Raw genomic sequence first — 16,911 nt, 5'->3', positions numbered from 1 at the left:
CGGGCGGCAGGAGAGGTCTGTGCGCCATGTGGGACCCTCCTCCTGTGGCCGGGGAGCAGCCGGGGATCGAACTGGCGCTGCAGAGGCTGCGGGCAGCTTCGCAACCCAGCGCCCAACCGCTGCGCCACCGGGGAGGCCCTACTATATTATTTTAAAATAAGCATTTTAAAGAAATACATGGAAATTTTTATTTATTTATTTATTTTAAAAGATTTATTTATTTGTTTGTTTATACAAGCACTGGGTACAGTCAGAAGTGCGGGAGGGTGAAAGAATTCACCAGAGCCAGAGTGGGGAGCAGAACAGGCAGACCAACAAAGTACACTGCTGAGGGGAGCAGTGGGCACAGCAGGAGAGGTCTGTGCACCACGTGGGACCCTCGCCATGTGTGACCCTTGCAGGCGGGACCCTCACCGGTGGCCAGGGATCGAACCAGCACTGCAGAGGCTGTGGGCAGCTTCACAGCCCAGTGCTCAACTGCTGTGCCACCAGGGGAGGCCCAATACATGGAAAATTTTAGATTCACCTAAGCATGTCCCTGTCATACTAACATGACAATCCCGTTGTGCTGATAAGCAGTCCTCATCACTCAGCAGACACTGTGTGGTGCCGTGCAATGCTTTGTGGGCACCAAAAGAGGGGAAAGTCTCAGTCCCCTCACCTCTGTCCCTCCTGGGTGGGGACTGAGCCACACTAGGCATTCTCAACTGCCTGCACCCAGAAAGCTGCCCCTAGTATGTTGACAGAGGCTCCCAAAGGATGAGTAGGTGAAATTAGAAATGTGTGCATTGGCAGGGATTCAGGCTGGTCCTTGGAAAAGGCTGCCCAGAACTTACTGATTAGGGGATCTGAGGATAAGAACTTTCCTAGGGGAAGAAGAGATGAGGGGCGATATGGCGGTACTAAAACAAGCCAACCAAGCTTCACATATATATGGCAACTTTCAAACTCCTTAAGACCACAGCAGTCTTCAGGAGGAATTTATGTGATTCCTGCGTTCTGTAAGCTTGCCCTTGATGTTTACTTGACGTCCCAAACAGGATTTGCCTCAAACTTAAATATCGTCCCTCACCCTCATCGTCCCTTCTGCCTGCCTCTCGTCACTCATTCAACAAAGATTCCTTAATAACACATCAGTATTGAATTTTGCATTAGAGTCTGAGGACTTGATATAAATATGGAAAAGACACTTTCCTGTCTTCAAAGAAGACAGATTGTAATCTACCAGATTACAATATAGCAGACAAGTAGAAGAAAAATAATCACCGACAAAGAGATTTGTTCAATGGCAAGTGAGCAAGTGCTTGTGAAGGTACTAGAAAAACTGCTAGAGGATGTTAGGGGAGGCTTCTCAAAAGATACGGCTTTTCAGTGATGTTTCAAAGTAGATATATAATTTGATAGGCAGCCAAGGGCAGTCTAGGCAGAGGGCACAGGGTAGAGGGACACGGAACTTACTGGGAAGAGACTGTCAGGTGATTCAGGAGATGAGAGAGTAGATCATAAAGGGCTTCTGGACCATGCTAAAGAATAGAAGTAACCCTCTGCAATGTATTGTGTACATGCTCAAAGTCTTAGCACACAGCAGAAGCTCGTTCTGTCCATGCTGAGGAACAAGTAACTTCAAAATCTCAGTGATTTACAAAAACAAAGGTCAAGTACAGATCAGCAATGGGCCAGCTGAGGTTCATTCTGTGACTCTGAGGTTGAGTTTCAGGTTGCAGGCGCTAATCCCATGTCTTCCCATTCTCGGGCTCATGCTGACTATAAGGAACCTTCAGGGACACACTGTTCTCCTAGCAGAGGGCATGGAAGAAACTTCCCATATTCCTAAATGTTTCTTAGAAGTCACTTCTACTCACATTTCCATTGGCACAAGCAAGCTGTGTGGCCAAGATAAACAAAGGAATGAGGACGTATATTCAACCTACAGGATTGCATAAGGAGGATGGCAATGTAAAATACTCTTTTGAAGGAGGGAACAGATCACTGGAAATGACAACACAATATTGTTGACAGGGAGCAAGGAAGAGGTTATTATTGCAGTGAAAAGTAACACTGGTGTTAGTTACCCATTGCTGCATAACAAATCACCTCAGAATGCAGTGGCTTAAGTTGGGCCTTCCTGGCAGCACAGGGGTTAAGTCTCAGCACTATTAAGCTACTGCCAGCCACTGCAGTTAGAGTTCGATTCCCGGCCAGGGAGCTAACCCACATGACACAGCAGACCTCTCCTGTTTCGCCCACTGCTTCCCTCAGCAGTGTATTTCCGTCAGTCTGACTGTTCTGTTTCCCACTCTGGCTCTTTTGAGTCCTCTCACCCCCCACACGTCTGGTCTGCACCCCAGTTCTTGTATGCATAAATATAATAAATCTTAAAAAAAAAAAAGAATGTAGTGGCTTAAAGCAATGACAACCATTGTATTATTGCTCATGGTTTCTGTGGGTCTAGAATTCAGAAAAGACTGAGATGGATGTTTCTGACTTGGGGTTATAATACACTTGTAGTATAGGTTGGATGTGAGGATTAGGGCAGGGGACTAAAGGAGCTCTCTCTTCATGTCAATAAATTCACTAGGTTTTTTTTTTAAGATTTATTTATTTATACATACAAGAGCTGGGGTACAGGCCAGAGATGCAGTGGGTGAGAGGATTCACCAGAGACAGGAGCAGAACAGGCAGACAGACCAAAAGCACTGCTGTGGGAGGCAGCGGGCAAGACAGGAGAGGTCTGCCCTGCCATGTGGGTAGCTCCCTGGCCAGCCGAGGAATTGAACTCGTGCTGCAGAGGCTATGGATAGCTTCACAGGTTGTGTCTTAACCCCTTGCGCCACCAGGGAGGCCCTAATTCACTTGGTTTTTTTAAATATAATTAATTTAATTTCAACAGAGGTAACTGGGGTATGTCCATCAGGTATTACCACCATAGTGTGTTCACAATCAACTTAGCCACCCTCCACCATAGTCCATTATGCTTCCTTCCCTCTTTGTTCCTGCCCCTGCTTGGTGCTCTAGTTCTGTAGTCAGTTATCAAGAGTTAGTTTTTAGCTTGTCTTTATCTATTAATTTAGTAATTTTATATTCCACATATTAGTGACACCATGCAGTGTTTATCTTTCTCCTTCTGACTTATTTCACTGAGCATTATCCCTGCCAGCTCCATCCATGTTGCCACAAATGGCATGAGTTTATCCTTTGTGATTGCTGAGTAGTATTCCATTGTACACTGGAACCACAGCCTCTTCAAAAATTGGTATTGGGAAAACTGGGCAGCTGTTTGCAAAAGAATGAAACTAGACTAGAATCTCATACCATACACAAAAATCAACTCAAAATGGATCAAGCACTTGGATGTAAAACCTGAAACTATAAAATACACAAAAGAAAACATAGGCAAAACGTTTTATGACATAAGCTTTAGTGGTGCCTTTAGGGATTTGTTCTCAACAGCAAGGAAAACAAAAGAGAACATAAATAACTAAAAAACTTCTGTGCAGTGAAAGAAACTGTAACTAAAATGAATACCATAATACTAAAATGCATACCATACAGCTAAACAAAGAACTGATATCAAAGATATACAAAGAATGCATGAAACTCTACAAGAACAAGACAAATAACCCAATCAAAAGATTGGGGAAAGAAATAAACAGATACCTCGCACATGAAAAAATGTTCACCATCACTTCTTATGAGAGGAAGGCAAATCAAGACCACAACAAGCTACCACGTCACTCCTGGGAGAAAGGCCCATGTCAAAAAGACCAGAAACGGGCAGTGGCAAGGACATGGAGAAAAGGGGATGCGCCTACATTAATGGCAGGAATGCAAACTGGCTCAGTCCTAATGGAAAGCAGTATGGAGGTGTCTCAAAACATTAAAAGTGGATCTGCCATATGTCCCAGTAATTCAGCTCCTAGGAATCTTTCCAAAAAATTTACATGTTCACATAAAAAGTTGACTCCTGAGTGCTTATACAAAGCACTGAGGCTGCTATGTAGTGGCTGAAGGCCACAAAGTTGAGTTTTCCAAGCAAGAGAGCATAAGCTGCTTTACTTTTTGTGGCCTAAGAGCCTGGGAAATGCCTTCGCATCACCTGTAATTCTCTAAAAAAAGGAGCTACAAACTTTTTTTTGTATAATGGCCCAGAGAGGAAATGTTCTAGGCTTTATAAGGTCATATAGTTACAACTACCTACATCTGCCATATAACAGGAGTCAGGTCAAACTTGGCCCATAGGCTGTCGCGTGTAAACTTGGGCTCTACCAGTAGGGTAGAGTAGGGTTCCTCTACTTAAGTCCAGTAGGGTATGTCCACGGGCAAGTGGGAACACAAGTTTTATTTTAACACAAGTTGTAATGAGAAACAACTGGGCCAGAATTATAGAAATGGGTGCCATCTGCATATGGATGGCACCTGAAGTCTCCAAATGGACATTTTCTCAGAAGTGTGCATGGAATGGGAAGCAAAGATATTCTGGGATGGAATCTTTAGGATTCCAGCATTTAAAGCATGATTATAGATGAGTCAATGAAGCAAAGTTAGAGGAAGACAAAGTCTAGTACCGGTTCACCTTTTTTTTCATCACTCTAAATTTCAAAATCCTTCCCTCTACCAGCCTTCCCTGTACTTAATTCCAATCTTCCAACCCACGGCATTATTTCCAAAGTTAGAGTGGAAAACAAGGCTTGAAATTCAAGAATAAACATTTGAAATTTGGAGAAGATATTCTTCATGCCTTTTGTTCCATCCATTTACAAAAAAGCCTAAATAACTCATTTTGTGAAATACTACGCAGCTTTATTGCACATTAAATATTTTCTTAAAGAAAGCTGGCATAGTATTTATAAGCAAGCCATGACTTACCGCATAGAGAAACAGACCAACAAATTTAACTGTGTCCTTTAGTATCTGAAAACATCATTTGCACCTCACAAACTGAAATGGAAAATGAATTGAAACCTTTTGGAGTTCAGAAGTTGCTTAACTATATTTTCTCCTTCAAAAGATTTAGACCTTCAAAAATCTCTTCAGAATGTCTTCAGAATGCAACTCTAAGACTGGTAAGTAATTGAAGTAAGACGTGCACATTGGCTCAGTGATGGGAGCAGGGAATGACAGTTTTCTTGGGACAGAAAAGGTCTGTGCAGAACAGGCAGTAATATTTGATGAACAAATTACTGAAAGTGAGTCCAGATAATTTTGCTAATTGAGGCTGGGATAAATATGACAAAAAAGCAGGAGCAGTGTCACATTGCTGTTACAAGAAGCTAGGCACATGCTGCCCAACCATATGACAAGTGCTGAGAAGACAGATCAACTGTGGTGGGATGGAAATGAAGGGATCTCGGGGGACACTCCCACTTCTGTGATTCATTCATACAGTTTTCACGTGGCTTAGCTATGGAAACAACCCAAATGCCCAAAAATAGATGCCTGGATCTAGAAGATGTGGTACATATACACCATGGACTATTACTCAGCAATCAAAAAAGATAAACTCATGCCATTTGCAGCAACATGGATGGCGCTGGAAGGGATTATGCTCAGCAAAATAAGCCAGAAACAGAAAAACACTGGATGGTCTCACTCATAGCAGGAATCTAGAAAACCTAAATAAGGGGCCAGGAGAAAGACTAATGATAATAAAGCAAAAATCAAAATCAACAAGCAACTATAAACCAGAGACAAAAGGGGGGGCGGGAGGGGCGAGAGGGGGTAGGAGAGGAGGGATTGTGGTCAAAACAAGGGGGGCGGGAATTGTATGGGGAATATAACCAAGATGAAAATGCATACATTGTGCAAAAATGAAAAATGATGTAAAAAAATATATAAAATAAAATAGGTAGTTCAGATGGAAAAAATAAATAAACAAAAGCTTCTGCTCATAAAAAGCCCTAAGAGGGTATTCTATGTATTCTGCATTGTTTTATTTTCTGAACATTTATTGGCAACCATGTGAATAAAAATAAACATATATAAAAATGAAAATAGGGGCCTCCCCAGTGGCGCAGCGGTTGAGCGCTGGGTTGCGAGGCTGCCCGCAGCCTCTGCAGTGCCGGTTCGATCCCCGGCTGCTCCCCGGCCACCAGAGGAGGGTCCCACATGGCGCACAGACCTCTCCTGCCGCCCGCTGCTCCCCTCAGCAGTGTACTTCGGTCCTTCTGCCTGCTCTGCTCCCCGCTCTGGCTCTGGTGACTTCTCTCGCCCTCCCGCGCTTCTGACTGTACCCAGTGCTTGTATAAATAAATAAATAAAAAATAAAAAATAAAGTTTTTAAAAAAATAAATAAATAAATAAAAATGAAAATAAATTGAATATACCACAGCCATTATATCTTTCCTTAATGAGAGTATTTTAATCTTAAAAATGTAAGAATGAAATAAATTTGTCTTTTTTTTTTTAAATAGAGGCATGTTTTATTTATTTATTTTATTTGTTTGTTTGTTTTGTTTATACAAGCACTGGGTACAGTCAGAAGCGAGGGAGGGTGAGAGAATTCACCAGAGCCAGAGCGGGGAGCAGAGCAGGCAGAAGGACCGAAGTACACTGCTGAGGGGAGCAGCGGGCAGCAGGAGAGGTCTGCGCGTCTTGTGGGACCCTCCTCCCATGGCTGGGGAGCAGCCGGGGATCGAACCGGCACCGCAGAGGCCGCGGGGAGCTTTGCAACCCAGCGCTCAACCACTGCACCACCGGGGAGGCCCTGAAATAAATTTGTCTTAAAGGTAAAAAAAATAAATGACAGGTAGCCAACCACCCATTTATTCAGCAAATATTTAGTGAACGTCTAAGTAGAGATACAAATCAAAAAGAGTACACTTTGGAACTGCAGGGTAAACATTTAAATAACATTTAGTTCCTACTCAAGAGACACTATACTGTTAGGGAAGACTTGATATGTACGTGAACGAATTGATCAGGACTGGGACCATAAAATTTTCTATGGACCTCCTTCCTTTGATGGAAATCAGTGTAGGTAAAAGTTCTGCCTAAGGAAACTGTAATTTCAAAACCTGTGCTGATAGCCCAGGATCTGGAGGTTGCCTTAAGTGTTTTTTTGTTGTTGTTATGCAAGTTAGGTCCTAGGACCCAGTCAGCCGAACTAAAAGTTTCCTGTCTAATAATGTAAGAGGCTATCTCCTTTGTAGACAGTGGAAATCTTTACTATTACTTTTTGAAGTTAGCATTTATTGCATATTCACTTTAGAAACTTCCAAGTCCTCAAAATACAAGGTCATCTTACAGGTTACTTTTGAATTTATAGTATATTTACTTGTCTGCCTTACATAGCATTTCACGTACAGTCTAGGGATATATAATTTCACTTGTCACCTTGCAGCTTTTGTGCTATCGTTGTACATTTTATTTCTCTATCTGTTATAAACCACATATTATGGTGCTTTCATTTTTTTGCTAGTCAATATTCTTTTAAAAAGAATTGAATACTAATTGATAATGTTACTACTTCCAGCGTTCTTCATTTCTTTGTTTACATCCAGATTTCCAGCTGGTATCACTTCTATTCTGGCTGAAAGACTTTTTTCATTTATTGCAGTGTGGGTGTTTTAGTGATGGATTCTTTCAGTTTTCATATATTTGAACAAGTCTTTATTTCACCTTTGTTTTTGGAATCTATTTTTGTTTGCCATAAAACCTAACATTGTTGATTTGTCCCTTGTTTATCTGATCAGTCTTGCCAGAGGTTTATCAATTTTATTCATTTTTTTCAAAACCAACTTTGGCTCTATCTTCTCTATTGTTTATTTTCCAGTTTATTAAATTCTGATTTCATTTTCTTCCTTAATAAACTTTCATCAACTTTATTAAACTATTACTTTTCTAACTTTTCATAATGACATTTTGTAGCTCATTAATTTTAAAACATTTTTTCCTAATAGATTTTAGAGCGATCATTTTTTGTGAGGGCTGCTTTATCTGCATCTTATATATTTAAATATTTAAAATCTGTTATTTTTATTATTGTTCTGGTATAAAAAAAAACTTAAATTTTTATTAAGTCCATCTTTGAAACATAAGCTATTTACAAATGCGATTCTAATATTCTTTGTTTTTTTCCCTAATTATCTTTTCATTTCCTAGCTTCATTGAGATTTAAAAAGTCTATACCTTTTAAAATACTGAACTTTGTTTTATGGCACAATATATAGTCAATTTTTATAAATTTTCCAAGTGTGTTTCAAAATAAAGCACATTCTGTAATTGTTGGGTATAATATGTATGAGATTAAATTTAAGAATCATATAATAATGCTAAACACACAAAATGAAAATTGAACATCAAGCAAACCATTTACATACCAATTTTACACCTTCATAGCTGATTGCTCTTCAAAACTATAGTTATATATTTAGTCCCTATTCAACATCTCCACTTGGATGTCCAATGTGATATAGAGCCCCCCTTCACTCCCACTAAAACTTGCTATTTCCTCAGGCCTGCCCACATCCATCAACATCTATACCCCTCTAGACGCAAATCCAAATATTATTCTTTTTTGCTGGTTCACTTTTCCCACTCACTCCATTTAATCCAGTAGGAAGTCCTTTTGATGTGGTCTCCAAAACACATGTAGGATCTGTCTACTTCCTTTCATCCTCACTACCACTAGTGTCATGCAAACAACTCATGAAGACTATTATGGCTTTCTTGCTTTCTCTCTCTCTCTCCTCCAGTTCTCTATAGTTACCAGGGCAATCTTTTAGAATCATAAATTATATAATGCTATTTCCCACGTAAACCCTTTCAATTATTTTTTCACATCCTTAGAATAAAATTAAAGCACCTTACCTTGGTTATAAAGCCTAGATATTCTGGCTCTGTCTGTCTCCCCATGTTCTGCAGCTACTCTGCCCTTCTAGCTCTTCCTCTAAACCACAAAGCTTGTTCTCTCTCCCCTTCGGGCCTGCATTAGACAGGATAAGGTAAATTATGTCACTGTAATACATATCCCCAAATCGACCAAGGTATTCAGTTTGGCTATGGAATTCTCTGGGGGCAACAGTTGTTCATGAGGGGACTCTAATTCAGACTGCCTTAATTTTGATATTGCACCAATTCAGCACGCAGGCTCATCCATGATTGTAGTAGAAATAGAGGATCTTACATTAGCCTGGAAATTATTTCTATCACATCCTCTCACTGCCTATTTTCCACAACTTGTCCATAAACCCATCTACCTACAAGACAGCAGCGAAGTGTTGCTTTCTTATGTACCAAGCTGAAGTTAGAGCACTTAACGGAACTGCTCCTTATTTCCCTATTTCTGGAATGTACTTCTAATTTTACATGGCTTGTTTCCTATTGGCATTTGGGTTTGGCCTCAAGTACTTTCTTAGGGTATTATTGGCCACCCAGGTGTTCTGTACTCCAACTAAACATTTTCTGTACATAACTTTCAACTCTGATTTAGTTGTTGAGCACCTTGTCCTCCATCTTGCTTACTCTGGTATGATCTTAATATTCATTGACTAATTTAATAACCACTTAAAACATAATCTGATAATGGGATCCTCCCTCCTATTAATGGATACTGATAATCCTCAAGATAAAGTTTACATTTCTTTGGCATGATATGAGTATTCGTAGTATGTCTGATTACCTTTCATTTATCCCTAGGGGCTGCCACTGGGTATATGGTAGTAAACTTTTCCATTTCATATGTTAGGATTTGCAAGCTATCATTGAATCTTTGATATTAGTTTGGATCTGGAACATGGGGTGTTAAGATTAATTCTTTGAGCAACTGGGTAAATTTTGATTATTTTTTAAAATAGGGCAGACTAGAGATGGACTGAAAGAGGAAATCTAAACTTCTGCTTTGGTCGTGCTAGAACTGAATGCCTGAGACACCCAAGCAGAGATGTTGAATAGATCTAAATGTAAATACCACCAACATACGTGTGATAGCTAACTAAGAGATTGGATGAGATCCCCTAGGAGGGGGGTATTGCTAAAGAGAGACTCTATTACTGTATGTAGTAGAGTGAGAAATTCCACTGGTAGAGATTGGAAGATCTAGCAAAGAGAAAAGAGGCGAGTAAAAAATGAGGAAACCAAATACACTGTAATGTCATGAAGTGAAGAATGTGTCATGAGCTGTTCTGTGAGGTGACAACTATCTAAGAAACATCCACTGGGTTAGAGGCATTTCAGGGGAATGGTCAGAACAAAGCTTGAGGCAATACAAATATCAGTTTGACATCTGAAACTAGAATGGGTTACCTATTAAAAAAAAAAAAAAGACCACATAGCAATCAGGTTATGAAATGCCCCTGTTCAAAACCTTCTAGAATTCTCTCACAATCTCCCACTAAAAATAGACATGCAAGTGATTCAATACCTAAGTCCCAAAGTCAGTAGGCTGAGATGAATTCTAGTAGGACAGCAGCAGTGAGGATACAGAAAAAGACTTGAGGGACATTTTGAAAACAGAACCGTAGAGAATTGAGAATGGATGGTGAAAATGAGAAAGTAAGGAGGACTAGTTTTCTTTCTTAAAATACTGGATAGGCAGTGGAAATAGCAGTCATCAAGCTAGAACAGAGTAAAAGAGGTTTGAGGAATGGGGGGAAATCAGCTTGGAACACATTGGAATTTGAGGTGTCTGCAGAGATGCACTTTAGGCGGCCGGATGTATGAGTGCAAAGTGAAAACTGTTACTAAGTAAATGAATTACTCTGCACTAGTATCATAACCTTCTTGGGTCTGCTTCTACATTTGTAAAACAAAGGTGTTATACTAATCTCTAAAGTGTCTTCCAGCCCTAAACGGTCAGTGGACTTAACTTTATCAGCAATCTTAATATAGTTTACATCCTTATTTTATTCTTGGAACTTTGGAGTATCATCCTATCTGCATGCACTTTACTTTGATAATTTAACAAGAATTCCTATAACAAGGAAAAGGAGAGAGGAAAATACGGAGGGCACGAGAAGGGGTTTATGTTTGACAAATAACATCCATAAAATTCTTCTGTATCACATCATTTTATTTTATTTTATTTTTTTTATAGAGGCATGTTTTTATTTATTTATTTTGTTTGTTTGTTTCTTTGTTTGTTTATACATGCATTGGGTACAGTCAGAAGTGCGGGAGGGTGAGAGAATTCACCGAGCCAGAGCGGGGAGCAGAGCAGGCAGAAGGACCAAAGTACGCTGCTGAGGGGAGCAGCGGGCAGCAGGAGAGGTCTGCGTGCCATGTGGGACCCTCCTCCGGTGGCCGGGGAGCAGCCGGGGATCGAACTGGCGCCGCAGAGGCTGCGGGCAGCTTCGCAACCCAGCGCTCAACCGCTGCGCCACCGGGGAGGCCCCTGTATCACATCATTTTAAAAAGAGAAAAACATTTAAATTAAAATCTTGCATCTTGGCTATGCAAAATTTAGAAGTAACGGAAATGAAAGTTAAACAGGTCTCCTAAAGTTGTGTCATCCAAATGATTTTTTTTCAAATTAAAAATTCTGATATTCTTCCTACCCCACCCCTGCCTCCCAACTGTACATAGCTTCTTGGTTATTGTAAATTATTTCCAGGTTAAAGTTAAATTTGAGGAAAGAGAGGACATGCAAATAAGGCGTAGCCCTAATACTAAATTCAACCATTTCAAAGACAGTCTTGGAGGGTAACTAACATATGAAAGGCTCTCACTTGAGAAGTACAAAAGATTCTTCTGAGAGCACAGCCTTCTAATGCCACAGTTGCACACTGCATTGGTGAAAAAATACCCAACAGACCGAAATCTTTAGGGAAATGCCTCTAATTGAGCAAAATGAACAATGCACAGAGTGGACTGCATTTTTTTTAGTGCTTTCTATCAGTTCAGAACACAATTTATCTTGGTTGCATTATCACAACTTTATTTTTCCAATTTTAGGTATCCCCATATGCCATTTTGTGAAAATTTTCACAGCCTAATGAGATAGATGAATAGGAAAGATTCAGAAATGAAAGTGAGAATTAAGAAATAACTTCCTTATAAAACTGTAAGTAAAATTTTAATGGAAAAATATGATTATCCTAGGAAGCACATCTACAACCCCCCAAAACAAAAGGCAAAATGTGTTATGACTAAAAAGCACAGGACTAAGAATTTGGTTCAACCTCCAATGCCTCTTATGTGATCTTGAAAGTATTTCTTAACTGTTTGAATCCTAAGCCTCTTTAGTAAAATGAGGGCAATTATAGTTATTATAGATCATTTGCGGATTAAGTGATCATTCAAAATATATTTCATAAAGACTACTATATACAAAAGAAAACACCATTTCAACTAAAATTTTGTTAGACTTTTATTATGAATATATTTTTTGAACCATCATTTCAAGGATATATCTAAAACTGCAAATCTTAGAGCAGTTAAATTTCAAAGGAAATGACCCCAGTTTTTGTATTAATACCAATATTTTTTACTTTAAGGACTACTGTGTGCTTGACACTATATTAACAGTCAAGTAGGAACACTAGTTTCAAATTCTTTGATGTAAAAACTATTCTACTTACTTGTTAATATTAACTTGATGTGAAGAATATAAAGCATGTTGCTGAAAACCTGTAAATAAGCACGTGAGACTACAATTCATTCATGGTAAAGGTATAAATGACTAATTCCTGATTTTTCAAATAAATATAATGTAGTAATACAGTAAAAAGTTATTCTGGTGTTGAAATACACTGATGTTTTAAAATACTATTCTAAAAAATTTTTTTAGTTTATAATCTAAACAAAACTCTGAAACTTACTTGGGCACAAAAAATTCAGTAGTAGCCTTGGAGTAAAAATTTCACATCTTTAATTTAAGAGGTTAAACCAGACTTAGCTGTAATTTATTGTTCCCAAACCAACAAATATACTGAATTAGGTAACAAGACTATAAAAACTTGGATACAAAGATGAATAAATAAGTCATTAAGATGAACTACATATGATCTTTCAGTTAAAAATATACCTTGAAAATTATGATCAAGTTTTCTTTTTACTACAGCCTTCTCCTTTAGTATCTCTTATATGATAGTATGTTATGCTTTATAAGAGTAAGAAAAAGTCCTTTTATATTTCATGATAGGTTTAATCAGGTAATTAAAACAAATTCTTATATCATTTGATATGTCCAATTACATGGGTATGATGTAACAAAAACAGTTACAAACTTATATATATATGCATATTTACATTAAATACCCAAACTATCAAGCTAGTAAACTACTTAGGAGATACATTGTGACATGAGTTAAACAATTTTTCATTGCTTATTAGAAAGAATGCAGTCAAGCTTCTAATGGAAATTATATACAAGTGAGGCACTTTCGAGGTCAAGAATAGAAAGCAAATGACACTACACACTGGCAATGTTCACAAAAATCTATGTTTATCTTTAATACAAAGGTTTTCCAACTAGATTATTCTTGAAAAATTTAAAAACTAGCAACTTACGCAATTTAAGGAGCTTTCGAGGACAATGGGTAACATTTATCAAGTCTATCAAAGCATATGAAAGTTTTATAACCACCTGGCTGCTAGGCAAAAAGTACCTTATACCTTAAAGCCCTTTTTTTGGTTTATATTCATCACCTCAGGTTGTAATTTCCTTTCTGTGTGTTTGACTCATTGCAAAACACCTTATGGTGATAATATTGTGGTTTATAGACCAATTTTTTTTTAGTGCAATAATGCAAGTTTCTAGTGTTTCTTCCTTATACTTAGAAATGTGATTCGTAGAAATTAAAATGAGAATTTTTAATGAAGAAATTTGTTTCCCAAGTAACTCAAGTTTTTAATGTTTTAAATAAAAAAATGTAATGCTTGCTTAATGTATCTTTGGGCTAAAGTTTAGAAACCCAAGCATAAGCACACATTCATTCCAAAGTGAAATAACAAAACCTAAAGTAAATTTTAACAAAAGGAACATTTGTGTTCAATTGAGGGGTGGGAAAGAAAAGTAAAAGACTTACCTAAGATGGCATTATACACATGAATTATGAAGTATTATCTGTATTACTTCCAAAGTTCTAGGCACTGCTGAATAACCAATGAAAATAGGTAGTTTCGAGATTTCCCCCTTTTAACTCCTGTTTCAACAATCATCCCAGAGACATACAACCACACTCTTTCTGAAGTTGTTATGATGAAATACAGGTGACGTTTATTTTTTTAAAAAATTCTCTCTGGTAATGGGAGGAAAAATAATACCATTTTGGTAATGGGTTTTGTGAATTAAAAGAATTGGTTCTATAAATGCTTTAGCACTAAATGCTCTAGCACATCCATTAAGTTTGATTGCCAGTTCCAAATATCAATAAATATTTTAAAACAGGTTATGTAAGAAAAAAGTGCTTAAAATCTTTCAATGACCAAGACACATTAGGGTAAAGATTCATTTTACAGTTCCTTTGAGATACTTCTTATTCCTGTTTTCTCAATTTGAAGGTGGTCGCCACTTAAAAAGCCCTTTACTGGCCGTGGTGGTGAACCCTGTCGGACCCAATTACCATCTCAAATCTCAGGCCCATAAATCATCCAGAAGGTGGTGCTGAAGTTCCACACCTCATATTTCTTCAGAAATCAAGTGATTTCCCCCTTCAAGGCAGGAAAAAATATCATTATCAATTCTGAACACAAGCTATCAGACCAAATCAGTCTCTTTCTTGTTATGTAATCTAGATGATTTCATTTTCAAAATTTAAAGCAATTACTGATCGGTTTTGTTCAGCGATTTGCTTATATTACCAGATTAAAAACAAAGAGAAAGGTTTTAGAGGAAAAGCAAATTGGCAGTGCCAAGTTTATATTCAGAACAAGAAAGTGTTTCTGAATGTACCTATACACATGTTTAAGAACTGGAAATTTAAACCCATTGGTTTTTCACATACAGACTCTCATTTATGCAAGAGAAAATTTCTACATAGGGATCCAGGTAACATATTATCTGTCAGTCTTCTAGACTGATTTGGAAACTGGATGTGTTAGCTATAAAGATCCAAGGTAAAATAAAAACCATTTCATCACCATCATCTTTAATGAAGAAACTTGTTTAAAATTGTAAAGGAAAAAATGGGGATGGCAAATTCTTAGCAGCAAAGTGGTTAAACAAATTGAAAATATTAATGCACAAACATTAAAATATTAAAGCATATATGTTGCATATAAAATACAGTACAGAACCAGGAGTTGCACTATACTGATTAGTGCTTAACAGAAGAAATGATTAAATTTGTTCTTCCCAGAAGTATATACACAGTTCATTTCCACAGCATTTTCCTATAAAGCCAGCAAGTTATTTTCTTCAGTTATTCACACCTTGCTCAAACCTGAATTATAAACTCAACACTTACAAATATGAAAAGTCATTCACAAGGAAAACCAGTATTTCCACTTCACCAATAAAAAGTAATTTTGAAAGTTAACAGTCTATTCTAGGAAACCAAGTTTAGTTGATAACTTCAGGGATGAAGATCATCTGGTGTAGCAGCGTCCAAGTATATAAACAGTAAAAATAAGACTTAAAATTGCTGCTACAGTGTCATGTTTGGATTTAGTTCATCCAATTGATTTTTAGTACAAAACTAGAAATAACCTCTTCTTCATAACATCTATAGTTATCAATATATTTTTCTTCTTTTCAATGTGAAATAATACTTCAAGATGATCTATATACATAATGTTGTCAGTTCAAGCTGTCATATAAATATAAATGCTTTCTTAAAAAAAAGTATTTTACAGACAGATAGTGTTATATACATTGTTCAGTTTGATCTGGGGGCAAAAGAAGAAAGCTAACACAAGTTTAAGTATGATATGTTAAAAGAATGATACATAAATGATATTTTAAAGCCTGCATAGAAAATGAGCTTCAAATGGTAGTGTCACTCTAATTTTCATCACCTCTGAAACTTCAAGCCATTAAAAAAAGGCACACTTCTTAACTTTATCCCTCTAAGGGAATGTTCTTAAAGAACATGGAACTTGGTTAGAGTTTTAATGTAACACTTAGAAGAAATAAAAAAAGACAATTTGATCTCAAAGTTCTTTAAAACAATCTGTTGGGACATTTATCTAACTACCTTGTAAATGAACATCCAGTAACACAATGCCTCTGCGAAAGAAATAAATTTACATGTACATCTATTTCATTCACCATGTTGGATTAAATATTTTCCTGGGATACTCTAACATACATTTTAGCATAAAATAATTTTGGTTTTGGCCAGTTTAAATGTAATAAAATGCAACTGAGAAGTTATTATTCATATTAATAAGCATTAAAGATTAAGCTAAAATATTAGTAACACAGCCGAACATATTCTGGTTTAGCACAATGATAAATGGAGATCTCAGGAGGAAACTTTTATACTAACCATCCAGTTATACATTTTGCCTTGTAAAAACATTTGTAAATGCAGTATGATTTTTTTTGAAGGAGGAAACTCTGAAAGAAAACAACTTGCTGGTTGGATACCACACACACGCGCGCACGCACACACACAAAACCAACAACCCCAAACCTCACATTTTTCTGTTTACTCAGTCTCTTTTTATATAAAAATAAGTGTTACGTTCCCATCAGAACATTAGACAATTACATCTGTGCTTTAAAAAAAAGTTGGTCACTCAAGGCTATTAGAATATTTTTAAGGATTTCAGATTACCAGAATGTACAGCTATAACTCAATATAAACTGTAGCCAAAGGGAAATGAGAATGAAAGTATCAAATCATTCACGTGGAATATAAATGTTATTAACTAGATGAGTAAAACATTCAAAATATAATGGAATGTGACAGTAGATATATGTACATCTACTTCAGAACTAGGAAGGGGAAGAAAAGTTTAATATGTAATAATTCGTACCTTACTTATATTTAGTTAAATATAAACATTTGTTATTTATACATAAAACTG

This window comes from Talpa europaea (genome assembly GCF_964194135.1).
Source record: "Talpa europaea genome assembly, chromosome: 8".
NCBI classification, from domain to species: Eukaryota; Metazoa; Chordata; class Mammalia; order Eulipotyphla; family Talpidae; genus Talpa; species Talpa europaea.
This window is presented reverse-complemented; position numbering follows the sequence as displayed.